Consider the following 18,837-nt stretch of genomic DNA (forward strand, 5'->3'; position numbering starts at 1 on the left):
GTCCGCTAGATGGCGCTGTCATAGGTCAAACGGATATCAACTGCGTTTTTTAAAAAATAGGAACCCCCTTTTTTTATTACATATTCGTGTAGTACGTAAACAAATATAAATGTTTTAGTTGGACCACTTCCTTCGCTTTGTGATAGATACCGCTGTAATAGTCACAAACATATATGTACGTAAAACACGTAACGTTCCGCCAGTGCGGCGGTATTTGCTTCGTAATACAAAACCCGTGTTAAAATGGACCGTTTAGCAATGTGGAAAAGGTCGATATCGTGTTAATGTATGGCTATTGTCATCAAAATGCCCAACGGGCGTGTGCTATGTATGCTGCTCGGTATCCTGGACGACATCACCAAGTGTCTGGACCGTTCGCTGGATAGTTACGTTATGTAAGGAAACAGGAAGTATTCAGCCACATGTGTAGCGTTAACCACGACCTGCAACAAATGATGATGCCCAAGTAGGTGTTTTAGCTTCTGTCGCGGCTAATCCGCACATCAGTAGCAGACAAATTGCGCGAGAATAGGGAATCTCAAAAACGTCGGTGTTGAGAATGCTACATCAACATCGATTGCACCCGTACCACATTTCTATGCACCATGAATTGCATGGCGACGAGTTTGAACGTCGTGTACAGTTCTGGTACTGGGCACAAGGGAAATTACGGGACGACGCCACATTTTTTGCACGCGTTCTACTTAGCGATGAAGCGTCATTCACCAACAGCGGTAACGTAAACCAGCATAATATGCACTATTGGCCAACGGAAAATTCACGATGGCTGCGACAAGTGGAACATCAGCGACCTTGGTCGGTCAAGTATGGTGCGGCGTTATGGGAGGAAGAATAATTGGCTCCCATTTTATTGATGGCAATCTAAATGGTGCAATGCATGCTGATTTCCTACGTAATTTTCTACCAATGTTACTACAAGATGTTTCACTGCATGACAGAATGGCGATGTACTTCAGACATGATGGATCTCCGGCACATAGCTCGCGTGCGGTTGATGCGGTATTGAATAGCAAATTTCATGACAGGTGGATTGGTCGGCAAAGCACAGTTCACCGGATCTGACGTCCCTGGATTTCTTTTTGTGGGGAAAGTTGAAGGATATTTACTATCGTGATCCACCGAAAACGCCTGACAACATGCGCCAGCGCATTGTCAATGCATGTGCGAACATTACGGAAGGTGAACTACTCGCTGTTGAGAGGAATGTCTTACACGTATTGCCAAATGCATTGAGATTGACGGACATCATTTTGAGCATTTATAGCATTAATCTGGTATTCACAGGTAATCACGCTGTAACATCATGCGTTCTCAGAAATGATAAGTTCACAAAGTTACATGTATCACATTGGAACAACCGAAATAAAATGTTCAACCGTACCTACGCTCTGTATTTTAATTTAAAAAATCTACCTGTTACCAACTGTTTGTCTAAAATTGTGAGCCATATGTTTGTGACTGTTACAGCGCGATCTGTACCAATCGAAAAAAGTGGTCCAACTAAAACATTCGTATTTCTTTACGTACTACAGCAATATGTAATAGAAAATGGAGTTCCTGTTTAAAAAAATGCAGTTGACATCTGTTTGACCTATGGCAGCGTAATCTAGCGGGCAAACCATAGCGTCATCTGGTTTTCCCCTTCGCCGGCCGGAGTGGCCGAGCGGTTAAAGGCGCTACAGTCTGGAACCACGCGACCGCTACGGTCGCAGGTTCGAATCCTGCCTCGGACATGGATGTGTGTGATGTCCTTAGGTTAGTTAGGTTTAAGTAGTTCTAAGTTCTAGGGGACTGATAACCACAGATGTTAAGTCCCATAGTGCTCAGAGCCATTTGAACCATTTTTAGTTTCCCCCTTCAAGCTAGACAAGTTTCGTTCTTTGTCGTTTTTTCGTTTGACTCTTATTTCGTGAGATATTTGGCCCGGTCACGATCAATGGAGCACCCTGTATACTAGTTTACATAGGACACCAATTAGTAGTAAGATCAGTACACATGCAGCCCGAGCTACGTATGTCTCGGTATTGGATCCTGAGTAATATAAAGTACGACCAATTAATCTTCTTCCTCCCCCTGTATATCATCATCAACGAAATAGGTAGTGTAGTTGAGATAAAGGACAGATAAATGTATTACATAACCATATTGTTCCAAGCTACTTCTACTCTAAATATTTATTTCTCACCACACCTCCTCATATCTCACTTTACCTAGCACAGAAATTGTCTGACATTCGGTAACGCTAGACGTTTCATGAAACATGTGTTGTGATATAGCACTGGTCTGCTAGAATTCTCAGTCTGCTAGGCATAATCAGCCACCGTTCGGCGTGTTGTGTTAGCTGTAACAGCAGATCTCCGTATTATGGGCATGTGCAAGCTTGATCGTCTATGTACCTCCTCTATAGCACTGTTAATTCTGCTCTCGTGGTAGTTCAATATCTCTACCCGCATAGGCTAGAACACTACACACCGCTGTGTTGTTCATTTCGTCATAAGAAAGTACGAGTCTCGCTGGCGTGGAAGGACAATTTTTTGAGTGTTTTGTCTAGATTCTGGTTTTGTATTGTTTTAGTCAATGTAAACTCGTACTACTAATGCGGCAAGTAAATAACCGCATCAGATACGACGAATATATTTCCCGGCGGGATTCAGAATTCCCTTCCGTGTTTTGTACACATATTAAAAATATATGTGTTACAATTCACAACCCTGTTTATTAGAAAGTACATAATTAGTAACATTGCAATGTCTCGACTTTTTTACACGTATCGTATAACCGTAATGTGACAGACTGCTTTAACCACTGTGTTGTGTAACTACCACTGCTCGGTCTTCTACGATGTGAAGACGGAATACATCATGCCGAAACGAATGGTCTTGTAATTGTGTTAACATAACGATCTTGGTAAATAAGTTTATTTTCGCAAGAAGACTACAGCACAAATTTATAGATCGCCTCCTGCACTGAATGATCATGTTAGGTAACCATAGTAAACGAAAAGGCTTCCGTGATCAGTGATTATCTGTTTAATTTATGTGAAAACGCAACATAGCAACATGCAGGATGACTTGCGCACCTACGTAGTTCTCGGTATTAATAACAATATGTAAAGCTCGAGCCCTACAGTCCGAGAGCCGTAAAGTTTGATCTAAAGTTAAAACAGAAGACATTCGTAGCTTTACAGCCTATGAGTCTATGTTAATTGTGTGTCACTCCTCATACCTGTCATATACTCTTTACAAATTGTTACAGAACTTCATTCGACAGAGTATGTGGACATGCAGATTTATTTCTTGGAAGTACTCTTTTACTGTCTAATGTACTACATGCAAGTCTAATATTTGATATTTTACTACAGATTCGTTGTTTCTACCGAATGTGGTTCTGACTCGTTTTCCGAAGGTACAAGGTTCACAACGTCTTCAAACAAATCCTGATTTAACTTTCCTGCATTTTTCCTGAAACACTGCAGGCTGGTACTGGGATGGTTCTTTTGATAAGAGGACAGATTAGCCCCTCTCATGTTATCGTAGTTTGAGTATGTGGTCTACAAATAATTTCGACGTGAACAGAAAGCTAAACCTAAAGTTTATTTCGTTTTCTGTGGTAATTCATTATTCGCTTCCAAGTAAAGCCGTTTAAACTGCAGTGATTACACACATTTGTTTCTGGTTTTTTTCGTATGTGGCTCTCATATATGACTATGTGTACCCTTTTACGGGGAGTAACACAGAAATAGAATGTATGGTGTCAGAGCCGTTTCTTGATTTTTAATATATAATTTTACATGTACTTCTGTTTCAATGCGTACTATATACTATATAATACATAACATAATGCATAGTATTATCTCATATGTTCAATATGTTCATTTAGTTTCCCAGTCTCTTCTAAGTACTACATGTACCTATTTTAAAACTGAGAGCTAAGATTGATGTTAAGTGCTCGAAACTTTTGTAGTCCTCTTTAAGAATCAAATTAAACTAATTACAAGCTGTGTAAAGAAGATAAGCGACATATTAGCAACATGAAGTTCTTCGCAATGACTTTCAACTAGTCGTATCTGCCGTCTGATTCACATCTCCTGTGCAACAAGCAAAGTAAATTTAATTATTAACTGTGTTTTTCGTCCTTGTCACTTCTTTTTCCTTGTGTTTTTGCTTTTAGGAAGCTTTAATTTCGAGTACTAGTAATAGAGTTCCATATATTCCGTGTTTGTTTTGAATACAGTCCAGAGACAGTTAGCGCTTATTTTCATTGTTTCCAACCATAGTTTAGTCAAATGTTGATGGTGTTAGGACAGCAACCACACATCCTACAGCACATAGACGATAAAGTAAATAAAGAACAAAAGATTATCTTATCCAAACACAAAAAGAAAATTGAAGCCTTAAAATCTATGAACAATTCAGAGTTTGATAAAAACAAACAACTAAGCCAACACAAATTTTTTGATAGAGCCATTAATGCAACTGACATCCAATTTAGCAGCAGTGAACTCACTTTATTAAATAAAGGTCTAAAACATAATATTGGAACAAATCTCAATAATCACAGTGTTAAAAACCTCATAACATGCACAAAACTTGCTTGTGACACAGCAAAACTAGACACATGTGAGAAAAATGCAGTTGCATACAAGACAAATAAACTGATAATGAAACAACTTCAAACAAATAATACCCGCAAAAACACTGAACTTAAAGATTTGAAAAATATTAACAGCAAACTGTCTGAAAGTAAAGCACTCATAGTAAAAGCTGACAACGGAAATTCTTTAATCATAATGCATGAAGGATAATATGTAGAGAATACCTTGCAATTTTTCCATAGCAACAATATTACTGAAATAAAGACAGATCCTACAGTAAAATTCCAATCTAAACTCCGCAAGCTACTACAAAACTGTAACTTTTTACTGAACAAATACGTACGTAACTGCATAACAATGAATCCCTCGGCACCAAAACTGCGTGCACAGCCAAAGGTTCATAAAGAAAATTGTCCCATTCGCCCGATTTTTAACTCAAGAAACAGCCCTGCATACTTCATAAGCCGTAAATTAAAAGACCTCATTACCAAATACTATATATTTGAAAATAACTACACCATACATAACACACATGAACTCATAAGCTTAATTAAAGACATCCACATCCCACCAACAGCTAAATTAGCATCACTAGACATAGTCAACCTGTACACGAACATCCCTGTCAAAGAGACATTTAACATTATAAGAAACAATCTGCTTAAATATAAGAAAATTAGTGTTGCAGAGATCTTTCAACTCATAGAAATACTTTCACTTATTCTAGAGCATAATTACTTTAGCTTCAACAACAAACTGTACCAAAAACATGATGGTTTGGCAATGGGAAGTATCTTAACTCCGATATTGGCTGACATTTACATCGACCATATAGAACAAAAATTCTTCTCTGCCAACAAGCTCATCTCAAACAAAATAATATACTACAGAAGATATGTTGATGATGCAATACTGCTTTTTGATGGTACAAGCAATGAAATAGATACATTAGCAGCCGATCTTAGCAAAATGCACAAAAATATTAAATTCACAGTTGAACATGAAACTAATAAAAGCATTAACTTTCTTGACCTGAAAATTTGGAATAGTAACAATAAACATCAATTCAGTATTTAGAGAAAACCGACCACCGCAGATGTCAGTATTAGCAACTCATCTTGCCACCCCCGCCAACAAAAAATGGCAAGTCCGGAACCGCGGGACTGTCACGGTCGCAGGTTCGAATCCTGCCTCGGGCATGGATGTGTGTGATGTCCTTAGGTTAGTTAGGTTTAAGTAGTTCTAAGTTCTAGGGGACTGATGACCTAAGATGTTAAGTCCCATAGTGCTCAGAGCCATTTGAACGAAAAAATGGCATATTTCAGAACGATGCTACACTGAATTAAAAAAGTGCGAATGAGTGACATAGACCACCAAAATGAAATCAATATAATTAAAACAGTTTCTCATAATAATGGATATAAACCCACAATAATAGAAAAACTCCACAACAAAATGCAGACAAAAACCACAGATCCACTTCACAGCAGTCACTTCAAGCAAAATCAGTGTGCCACTGAAGCCAAACCTAAATATGCTACTCTTCCATAGAAAGGACCACTTTCATACCAAATAGCAAACTTATTTAAAAAGAAGAAAAATGCCAGAATCAGCTTTCAAATAATAAATTACAACAAAAAGTAATCCATGATGTAAATACCTCCAAGAGTCCCTACCGTAAATCAAGAATATACAAACTCAAATGTGATACATGCCCAAAATTCTACATTGGACAGACAGGCAGAAGTTTTGAAAAGAGATACAAAGAACATATTGATGCTCTAAAACTTGGTAACTTGAACAAATCAGCATTTGCAGCCCATTTTCCTGAAAAAAACCATTCAGTGGGAAACATTGCGGACAACTTAAAAATTTTGCATCTAACAGAAAAAGGAGCCACTATGAATATATTAGAAAAATTAGAAATATACACACACAAAAACAGCACAAACAGGGTTAGATAACACCCCTTTCCTGAAAAATTTCCAAAAATTACTATCCAGCCTCCAAAGCAAATAATACACTCCTGGAAATGGAAAAAAGAACACATTGACACCGGTGTGTCAGACCCACCATACTTGCTCCGGACACTGCGAGAGGGCTGTACAAGCAATGATCACACGCACTGCACAGCGGACACACCAGGAACCGCGGTGTTGGCCGTCGAATGGCGCTAGCAGCGCAGCATTTGTGCACCGCCGCCGTCAGTGTCAGCCAGTTTGCCGTGGCATACGGAGCTCCATCGCAGTCTTTAACACTGGTAGCATGCCGCGACAGCGTGGACGTGAACCGTAAGTGCAGTTGACGGACTTTGAGCGAGGGCGTATAGTGGGCATGCGGGAGGCCGGGTGGACGTACCGCCGAATTGCTCAACACGTGGGGCGTGAGGTCTCCACAGTACATCGGTGTTGTCGCCAGTGGTCGGCGGAAGGTGCACGTGCCCGTCGACCTGGGACCGGACCGCAGCGACGCACGGATGCACGCCAAGACCGTAGGATCCTACGCAGTGCCGTAGGGGACCGCACCGCCACTTCCCAGCAAATTAGGGACACTGTTGCTCCTGGGGTATCGGCGAGGACCATTCGCAACCGTCTCCATGAAGCTGGGCTACGGTCCCGCACACCGTTAGGCCGTCTTCCGCTCACGCCCCAACATCGTGCAGCCAGCCTCCAGTGGTGTCGCGACAGGCGTGAATGGAGGGACGAATGGAGACGTGTCGTCTTCAGCGATGAGAGTCGCTTCTGCCTTGGTGCCAATGATGGTCGTATGCGTGTTTGGGTCGTGCAGGTGAGCGCCACAATCAGGATTGCATACGACCGAGGCACACAGGGCCAACACCCGGCATCATGGTGTGGGGAGCGATCTCCTACACTGGCCGTGCACCACTGGTGATCGTCGAGGGGACACTGAATAGTGCACGGTACATCCAAACCGTCATAGAACCCATCGTTCTACCATTCCTAGACCGGCAAGGGAACTTGCTGTTCCAACAGGACAATGCACGTCCGCATGTATCCCGTGCCACCCAACGTGCTCTAGAAGGTGTAAGTCAACTACCCTGGCCAGCAAGATCTCCGGATCTGTCCCCCATTGAGCATGTTTGGGACTGGATGAAGCGTCGTCTCACGCGGTCTGCACGTCCAGCACGAACGCTGGTCCAACTGAGGCGCCAGGTGGAAATGGCATGGCAAGCCGTTCCACAGGACTACATCCAGCATCTCTACGATCGTCTCCATGGGAGAATAGCAGCCTGCATTGCTGCGAAAGGTGGATATACACTGTACTAGTACCGACATTGTGCATGCTCTGTTGCCTGTGTCTGTGTGCCTGTGGTTCTGTCAGTGTGATCATGTGATGTATCTGACCCCAGGAATGTCTCCATAAAGTTTCCCCTTCCTGGGACAATGAATTCACGGTGTTCTTATTTCAATTTCCAGGAGTGTATTAATACACCTATCTGCAGATCAAGTAGCAAATTTATATGTTACTATATTTCTCATGATGCCAAATGTTATAAAATAATATACTATTTTACCTATACAGTTCTAAATATATAAAAAAACTTTATAATTAATTTAGCAATATCAGCTCATAAATTTAATATCTCTGTACTAATGTAAAAGGCATTACAGTTTTGTAAATGAATATATGATCCTTTCCAAACATAGGACATCATCGTCATATGTTACGATATATCATAGCATCTGTGATACTCATGTGTTTGTAAGCTCTTTGTATGTATCAAAACATGTGGTGCGTGGTTGAAATGATCTCAGCGACAAATCTAAAGTGTACAGTGAGAACTATTTACGTGTGCAACAACGAGGATGCAGTGGGAATGCATTTACATCGGTTGGACGAATGTTATGAAAACGAACACCCGAAACCGACGTTCCACGTAAGTCACAAATGGTTCAAATGGCTCTGAGCACTATGGGACTTAACATCTATGGTCATCAGTCCCCTAGAACTTAGAACTACTTAAACCTACCTAACCTAAGGACAGCACACAACACCCAGCCATCACGAGGCAGAGAAAATCCCTGACACCGCCGGGAATCGAACCCGGGAACCCGGGCGTGGGAAGCGAGAACGCTACCGCACGACCACGAGATGCGGGCGTAAGTCACATGCAACGAAAATCTGTAACGCAACCATCTGTGTGTGGCGTGTTTATAATTATGTTTTATTTATATTTTAGGACAATTAATCTATAAAAACACACCAAATATCATAAAGAAAGCGTGTAAACCGTCTGATGATGAATCACAACGATTCGAAACCGGTAACGGTTTCCTTTGAATAAAGGAACTCAAAGTAAATTTGTGGCTGTTGCTGTCCTAACACCATCAACATTTGTCTTCAAACAACAGCCACGGTCTCTATAATGTCATCATATGACAAAATTGCATAGTTTAATCAGCTATCAGCCACCTTTAGTGAATTAGCAGCCTAGTTAAAAACTGATTACTGTACTCTCTACAGTAAATTGTTGATTTCTTAGGATGGATAGGATGTGTGAATGCTGCGTACGGACGCACGAGGAGCTGGCCGCTGTTCGCGAACAACTGAACGTGCTGATGGCCACGGTCAGCCGTCTTAAGACTGCTGCCTCGGAGTATAGCGGCAGTGGCGAATCTGGTGCGTCGCATGGTACATCCCAGGAGTTATATGCTTCACCCACAGTCCCTGCTGTCGAGACATCTTCGTGGGTACCAGGTGCGGTTGGGCCACCCCCTCCCCAAGGGGAGTGACGGGTTCAATGGCGTTTGCGTCGCACGAGACGGTAGGTGAATGTGGAGGCTGGCCGTCTGGCATCGCCCGCTCTGTCTGTGAGTGGACTTGTGGCCTCTCCTTCAGCAAGGTCCGAGCAGGCACACCGGCGGAGGAGCTTATTAGTGATTGGGAGCTCCAATGTTAGAGCGGGTGAGGGAGCCCCTTAGGGAAATAGCGGAAAGGTCGGGAAAGAAGGCCAGTGTTCACTCTGTCTGCTTGCTGGGGGCTCTCATTCGAGATGTGGAGGAGGCCCAGCCGGCGGCTATAGAGAGCAATGGGTGCCAATTGTTGCTCATGTCGGCACCAATGACTCCTGCCGTCTGGGTTCAGAGGTCATCCTCTGTTCATACAGGCGGCTGGTGGAGTTGGTGAAGGCGGAAAGCCTCGCTCGCGGGGTGGAATCCGAGCTAACTATATGTAGTGTCTTTCCCAGAACCGATAGCGGTCCTCTGGTTTAGAGACGAGTGGAACGAGTGGACGATTCTGTGGAGAATTGGGGTGCAAATTTCTCGACCTCCGCTATTGGGTGAAGAAATGTAGGGTCCCCCTGAATAGGTCAGGCATGCACTACACGCAGGAAGCGGCTACAAGGGTAGCAGAGTGCGAGGGGAGTGCACTTGTGGGTTTTTAGGTTAGATAATTCCCTCCCTAGCCTTGACAAGACGCCTCCTGAGACGTGACAAGGTAGCAATAGGCAAAACGCAACAGGGAATTACAATGTTAATGTGGTAACAGTAAACAGTAAAAAGGTTACCCGTTGTTTAGGGATAGCGTCTTTAATTCACAACCAAAACGTCTTCGGTCCCGGGTTCGATCCCCGCCACTGCCTAAATTTTGACAAATAATCGGCATTGGCGGCCGAAGACTTCCGGCATAAGACGTCAGCCTCATTCTGCCAACGGCCTTGTCAAAGAGGGCGGAGGAGCACTCTCTTGTCCTAGGGGTGGGGAATTGCCCCTATAGGCGGAAGAATCAGCAATGATCAACGACATGAGGATGCAGAAGGCAATTGAAACCACTGCATTAAAGACACGTAACGTGTATCCACAGGACATGTGGATACACGTGTCATGATGATCTTTCCACTGGCAAAAGATTCCGGAATAGTCTCCCATTCGGATCTCCGGGAGGGGACTGCCAAGGGGGAGGTTACCATCAGAAAAAGATTGAATAATCTACGAAAGGATAACGTGGAATGTCAGAAGCTTGAACGTGATAGGGAAACTAGAAAATATGAAAAGGGAAATGCAAAGGCTCAATCTAGATATAGTAGGGGTCAGTGAAGTGAAATGGAAGGAAGACAAGGATTTCTGGTCAGATGGGTATCGGGTAATATCAACAGCAGCAGAAAATGGTATAACAGGTGTAGGATTCGTTATGAATAGGAAGGTAGGGCAGAGGGTGTACTGTGAACAGTTCAGTGACCAGGTTGTTTTAATCAGAATCGACAGCAGACCAACACCGACAACGATAGTTCAGGTATACATGCCGACGTCGCAAGCTGAAGAGGAACAGATAGAGAAAGTGTATGAGGATATTGAAAGGGTAATGCAGTATGTAAAGGGGAACGAAAATCTAATAGTCATGGGCGACTGGAATGCAGTTGTAGGGGAAGGAGTAGAAGAAAAGGTTACAGGAGAATATGGGCTTGGGACAAGGAATGAAAGAGGAGAAAGACTAATTGAGTTCTGTAACAAGTTTCAGCTAGTAATAGCGAATACCCTGTTCAAGAATCACAAGAGGAGGAGGTATACTTGGAAAAGGCCGGGAGATACGGGGAGATTTCAATTACATTACACCATGGTCAGACAGAGATTCCGAAATCAGATACTGGATTGTGAAGAGTACCCAGGAGCAAATATAGACTCAGATCACAATATAGTAGTGATGAAGAGTAGGCTGAAGTTCAAGACATTAGTCAGGAAGAATCAATATGCAAAGAGGTGGGATACGGAAGTACTAAGGAAAGACGAGATACGTTTGAAGTTCTCTAACGCTATAGATACAGCAATAAGGAATAGCGCATAGGCAGTACAGTTGAAGAGGAATGGACATCTCTAAAAAGGGCCATCACAGAAGTTGGGAAGGAAAACATAGGTACAAAGAAGGTAGCTGCGAAGAAACCATGGGTAACAGAAGAAATACTTCAGTTGATTGATGAAAGGAGGAAGTACAAACATGTTCCGGGAAAATCAGGAATACAGAAATACAAGTCGCTGAGGAATGAAATAAATAGGAAGTGCAGGGAAGCTAAGACGAAATGGCTGCAGGAAAAATGTGAAGACATCGAAAAAGATATGATTGTCGGAAGGACAGACTCAGCATACAGGAAAGTCGAAACAACCTTTGGTGACATTAAAAGCAACGGTGGTAACATTAAGAGTGCAACAGGAATTCCACTGTCAAATGCAGAGGAGAGAGCAGATAGGTGGAAAGAATACATTGAAAGCCTCTATGAGGGTGAAGATTCGTCTGATGTGATAGAAGAAGAAACAGGAGTCGATTTAGAAGAGATAGGGGATCCAGTATTAGAATCTGAATTTAGAAGAGCTTTGGAGGACTTACGGTCAAATAAGGCAGAAGGGATAGATAACATTCCATCAGAATTTATAGAATCATTGGGGGAAGTGGCAACAAAACGATTATTTACGTTGGTATGTAGAATATATGAGTCTGGCGATATACCATCGACTTTCGGAAAAGCATCATCCACACAATTCCGAAGACGGCAAGAGCTGACAAGTGTGAGAATTATCGCACAATCAGCTTAACAGCTCATGCATCGAAGCTGCTTACAAGAATAATATACAGAAGAATGGAAAAGAAAATTGAGAATGCGCTAGGTGACGATCAGTTTGGCTTTAGGAAAAGCAAAGGGACGAGAGAGGCAATTCTGACGTTACGGCTAATAATGGAAGCAAGGCTAAAGAAAAATCAAGATACTTTCATAGGATTTGTGGACCTGGAAAAAGTATTCGACAATATAAAATGGTGCAAGCTGTTCGAGATTCTGAAAAAGTAGGGGTAAGCTACAGGGAGAGATGGGTCATATACAATATGTACAACAACCATGAGGGAATAATAAGAGTGGACGATCAAGAACAAAGTGCTTGTATTAAGAAGGGTGTAAGACAAGGCTGTAGCCTTTCGCCCCTACTCTTCAATCTGTACATCGAGGAAGCAATGATGGAAATAAAAGAAAGGTTCAGGAGTGGAATTAAAATACAAGGTGAAAGGATATCAATAATACGATTCGCTGATGACATTGCTATCCTGAGTGAAAGTGAAGAAGAATTAAATGATCTGCTGAACGAAATGAACAGTCTAATGAGTACACAGTATGGTTTGAGAGTAAATCGGAGAAAGACGAAGGTAATGAGAAGTAGTAGAAATGAGAACAGCGAGAAACTTAACATCAGGATTGATGGTCACGAAGTCAATGAAGTTAAGGAATTCTGCTACCTAGGCAGTAAAATAACCAATGACGGACGGAGCAAGGAGGACATCAAAAGCAGACTCGCTATGGCAAAAAAGGTATTTCTGGCCAAGAGAAGTCTACTAATATCAAATACCGGCCTTAATTTGAGGAAGAAATTTCTGAGGATGTACGTCTGGAGTAACAGCATTGTATGGTAGTGAAACAAGGTCTGTGGGAAAGCCGGAACAGAAGAGAATCGAAGCATTTGAGATGTGGTGCTATAGACGAATGTTGAAAATTAGGTGGACTGATAAGGTAAGGAATGAGGAGGTTCTACGCAGAATCGGAGAGGAAAAGAATATGTGGAAAACACTGATAAGGAGAACGGACAGGATGATAGGACATCTGCTAAGACATGAGGGAATGACTTCCATGGTACAGGAGGGAGCTTTAGAGGGCAATACTGTAGAGGAAGACAGAGAACGGAATACGTCAAGCAAATAATTGAGGACGTAGGTTGCAAGTGCTACTCTGAGATGAAGAGGTTAGCACAGGAAAGGAATTCGTGGCGGGCCGCATCAAACCAGTCAGTAGACAGATGACAAAATAAAAAAACAGTAAACTGCAGGAGCGTCTATAGAAAGGTCCCAGAACTGCTCTCATTAATAAACGGTCACAATGCTCACATAGTACGGAAAGTTGGGTGAAACCAGATGTAAACAGCAATGAAATTCCAAACTCAGATTGGAATGTATACCGCAGAGACAGGCTGGACAGTGAAGGGGGAGGGGTGTTTATAGCGATAAAAAGTGCAATAGTATCGAAGGAAATTGACGGAGATTCGAAATATGAAATTATTTAGGTGAAGGTCACGGTTAAAGCAGGCTAAAACATAGCAGTTGGATGTCTCTATAGGCCCCTTGGCTCAGCAGCTGTTGTGGCAGAACACCTGAAGGAAAATTTGGAAAATATTTCGAGTAGATTTCCCGACCATGTTAGAGTTTTGGGTGGAGATTTTAATTTACCAGATATAGACTGGCAGGGACAAAGAATCCAGTGAAATTCTTTTAAGTGCATTATCTGAAAACTACCTTGAGCAATTCAACAGAGAACCGACTCGTGGCGGTAACATATTAGACCTTCTGGTGACAAACAGACCCGAACTATTTGAAACAGTTAACGGAGGACAGGGAATCAGTGATCATAAAGCGGTTACAGCATCGGTGATTTCCGCCGTAAATAGAAATATTAAAAAGTAGGAATATTTATTTGTTTAGCAAAAGTGACAAAAAGCAGATTTCAGAGTACTTGATGGCTCAACACAAACGTTTTATCTCAAGTACAGATAGTGTTGAGGATCAGTGGACAAAGTTCAAAACCATCGTACAATATGCATTAGATGAGTATGTGCCAAGCAAGATCGTAAGAGATGGAAAAGAGCCACCGTGGTACAACAACCGAGTTAGAAAACTGCTACGGAAGCAAAGGGAACTTGACAGGAAACATAAACATAGCCAATGCCTTGCAGACAAACAAAAATTACATGAAGCGAAATGTAGTATGAGGAGGACTATGCGAAAGGCGTTCAACGAATTCGAAAGTAAAGTTCTATGTACTGACTTGGCAGTAAATCCTAAGAAATTCTGGTTTATGTCAAAGCAGTAGGTGGATCAGAACAAAATGTCCAGACACTCTGTGACCAAAATGGTACTAAAACAGAGGATGACAGACTAACGGCCGAAATACTAAACGTCTTTTTCCAAAGCTGTTTCACAGAGGAAGACTGCACTGTAGTTCCTTCTCTAGATTGTCGCACAGAAGACAAAATGGTAGATATCGAAGTAGATGACAGAGGGATAGAAACACAATTAAAATAGCTAAAATGAGGAAAGGCCGCTGTATCTGATGGGATACCAGTTCGATTTTACACAGAGTACGCGAAGGAACTTGTCCCCCTTCTTGCAGCGGTGTACCGTAGCTCTCTAGAAGAGCGTAACGTTCCAAAAGATGGGAAAAGGGCACAGATCATTCCCGTTTTCAAGAAGGGACGTCGAACAGATGTGCAGAACTGTAGACCTATATCTCCAACGTCGATCAGTTGCAGAATTTTGGGACACGTATTATGTTCGAGTATAATGACTTTTCTGCAGACTAGAAATCCACTCTGTAGGAATCAGTAAGGGTTTCGAAAAAGACGATCATGTGAAACCCAGCTCTAACTATTCATCCACCAGACTCAGAAGACCATAGACATGGGTTCCCAGGTAGATGCCGTGTTTCTTGACTTCCGCAAGGCGTTTGATACAGTTCCCCACAGTCGTTCAATGAACAAAGTAAGAGCATATGGACTATCAGACCAATTGTGTGATTGGAGTGAAGAGTTCCTAGATAACAGAACGCAGCATATCATTCTCAATGGGGAGAAGTCTTCCGAAGTAAGAGTGATTTCAGGTGTGCCGCAGGGGAGTGTCGTAGGACCGTTGCTATTCACAATATGTATGAATAACCTTCCAGATAACGTCGGAAATTCACTGAGGCATTTTGCGGATGATAGTATATCGAGCAGTTGTAGCAAAGGAAAATTGTACTGAAATGCAGGAGGATCTGAAACGAATTGACGCATAGTGCAGGGAATGGCAATTGAATCTCAATGTAGACGAGTGTAATGTGCTGCGAGTACATAGAAAGTAAGATACTTTATCATTTAGGTACAATATAGCAGGTCAGCAACTGGAAGAACTTAATTCCATAAATTACTTGGGAGTAGGCACTAGGAGTGATTTAAAATGGAATGACCATATAAAGTTAATCGTCGGTAAAGCAGATGCCAGACTGAGATTCATTGGAAGAATCCTAAGGAAATGCAGTCCGAAAGCAAAGGAAGTAGGTTGGAGTGCACTTGTTCGCCCACTGCTTGAGTACTGCTCACCGGTGTGGGATCCGTACCAGATAGGGTTGATAGAAGAGATAGAGATGATCCAACGGAGAGCAGCGCGCTTCGTTACAGGATCATTTAGTAATCGCGAAAGCGTTACGGAGATGATAGATGAACTCCAGTGGAAGACTGGAAGAGAGGCGCTCTGTAGTTCGGTACGGGCCTTTGTTGAAGTTCCGAGAACATACCTTCACCGAGGAGTAAAAAAAAATGGCTTTGACCACTATGGGACTTAAAATCTGAGGTCATCAGTCCCCTGTCCGCAGCTCGTGATCGTGCGGTAGCGTTCTCGCTTCCCGCGCCCGGGTTCCCGAGTTCGATTTTCGGCGGGGTCAGGGATTTTCTGTGCCTCGTGATGACTGGGTGTTGTGTGATGTCCTTAGGTTAGTTAAGTTTAAGTAGTTCTAAGTTCTAGGGGACTGATGACCATAGATGTTAAGTCTCATAGTGCTCAGAGCCATTTCATCAGTCCCCTAGAACTTAGAACTACTTAAACCTAACTAACCTAAGGACATGACACACATCCATGCCCGAGGCAGGATTCGAACCTGCGACCGTAACGGTCGCAAGGTTCCAGACTGAAGTGCCTAGAACCGGTCTCACCGAGGAGTCAAGCAGCATATTGCTCCCTCCTACGTATATCTCGCGAAGAGGCTGTGGGGATAAAATCAGAGAGATTAGAGCCCACACAGAAGCATACCGACAAATTTTCTTTCCACGAACAATACGAGACTGGAATAGAAGGGAGAACCGATAGAGGTACTGAAGGTACTCTCCGCCGCACACCGTCAGGTGACTTGCGGAGTATGGATATAGATGTAGATGTAGAAGGTACACCATAAACCTCAGATTCCAATTGTAGTTATTTCCGTTCATATGTTTAGCTTAATTTAGAGGTAAACAAGATATCGTACGTGCTATGTAGCTTTTCCCTCCATATCTGAGCATTTATTTCTCTTGCCGAAATGACCACACCAAATTTTTTACAATGATGAAGCTTATTCACAAACAAAGGGCCTGAGAAAGGGATGATTGAAAATAATGACTCGCAATGCACCCGAAGAGTGTGGAAGAGAGAACAACTTCTTATCACAGAACTCAGGAGATAGAGGTTTGCCCGCTTTGTAATACAGGATAGGCGACGATCCGTAGCAGATCTGGCGACAGAGAACGGTGCTGGTAGTGGCACAAATGTTTCGACGCAAACGGTTACGCGAACAGTGCTGATCGTGGTGCTACATAACCGACGACACCTTTGTGAGTTCTTGTAGACCCTAGGAGATCGTCAGTCGCTACTGCAGTGAGCCTGCGATCATGAAAACTGAATCACGTGAATCACGGATAAGTGGAAACGAGTTTCCTGGTTCCACGAACCTGGTTTCTCGCAACGTCAGGTCAATCGTCGCGTCTGTATACGCCGTCCTCAAGGCCATCGGCTGCACGGAACATGCACCGAGCCATGGACACAGGTCGCTGGGATCATTATTATGCTATGATGGACATTTACCAGCGTTTCTGTGGGACTTGTAGTAACCGGAGGCACCATGACAGCTGCCGACTACCTGAGCAGTATGTTTAGTGTCTTCCCCGATGACACTGGCATCTTCCAACAGGATATCTTCTTGTGAAAAGAGAAGAATCTTGCTACTGCGGTTTGAAGAGCATGATACTGAACTCTCATTGATACCCTGACCGACAGTTTCTCCTAATCTGAACCCGATGGACTACATCTCGGAGATCTCGGGGCGCCTGCTTCGCGCCCACAAACCACCTGCCCGTAATTTAACGAATTACGTGACCTGTGGTTAGAAATCTGGTGCTTCGCACCTAGTGCAACCTACCAGTGAGTTGTCGAGTCACTGCCACGTTGTATCGGTGCTACAGTGCTTTCCTAACGTGGGACAACACGCTGACAATAAGGTACTCATTATGTTTGGGCCCATCAGTGGAGTTTCCTTGCCACAACACGAAAGCATTTCACCAGATCTTCTTGCCTTATTTGATTAACCTAGCGTAGTTCTGTAAACAACTTCAGACTTTAATTGTTGTCTACAATAGCTGTCTCTGTTATTCGATACAGTTGAACAATTATATTACACAACCAGCAACTGTGATCGACCATTTTGGTCGACAGGTCCTATAAAAGTGTGTTGAGTTTTCTTTAGTGTTGCTTACATTATCAGCTGCAGCGCCATAACCACCTGTGTGATTCCTTTACCTTCCCTAAAGAGAAACTGATCGTCATTTAGCAGGTACTCAATTCACCCCTCCACTGTGTCTATAGCAGGGGTTCCCAACAAAATTTTCTCGAGGATCCCCTCATCGAGCATGATTGGTACCTTGTCATATCACAGTATCAAGTACCTAAAAAAACCAAATTAAGACTCTTTTTATACGTTTTCTATTTTTGGTACTTTGAAAAAACATTGACATATTCATTACTGAAATAATATTGAGCTTAAAACTATTTCAATTTAGCCATAATTGTTATTGTCAAAATTTTGATTGCTCAAAATCTTTGTTTTAAATCTGTGTGTTAAGTATAACAAATGCATTATCTTCCTCTTCATCTGTAGGCCTTTCTCGTTTTAACGAACCACTTTTTAACCAGCGGTCCGTTTTTAAATACGCGAACTGTAGCTTCCCCAAAAAACAACGCTTTACCAACACTACCGTTTTAATACAGAATATTGAATATGTAGACAATACGGTCTGTGAAAGCACTGCAAATAAATTAACAATGGCCGAATGTCGTCTGAAAAGCGAGTTTCTGTGTAAAGTGACTGTCAGTTGTCAGCTGCAAAGAGGCAGCCCTCGTAGTCTAACGGCATACGGCAGAATTATTTGCATCTATCTAATTCTAGTTTTGCGCAAGGTGTGCTAGTGTCAATTGGCTCTAGGAAGACGCTAGACGCAAAAGTTAGCGTTCGCTAAATCTCTGCTCATGCAGGAAGCTGCCAAAACTAAAAATCTGTTATAATACGAAATATGTTTAATATATTTTTTTATTCTAATAGCATCTTGCAGACCCCTCTGACATAGCTCGCGGACCCCTGGGGGTCCGCGGACCACCTGTTGGGAACCACTGCTCTA

The sequence above is a fragment of the Schistocerca cancellata genome, chromosome 5, assembly GCF_023864275.1.
Source record: "Schistocerca cancellata isolate TAMUIC-IGC-003103 chromosome 5, iqSchCanc2.1, whole genome shotgun sequence".
NCBI classification, from domain to species: domain Eukaryota; kingdom Metazoa; phylum Arthropoda; class Insecta; order Orthoptera; family Acrididae; genus Schistocerca; species Schistocerca cancellata.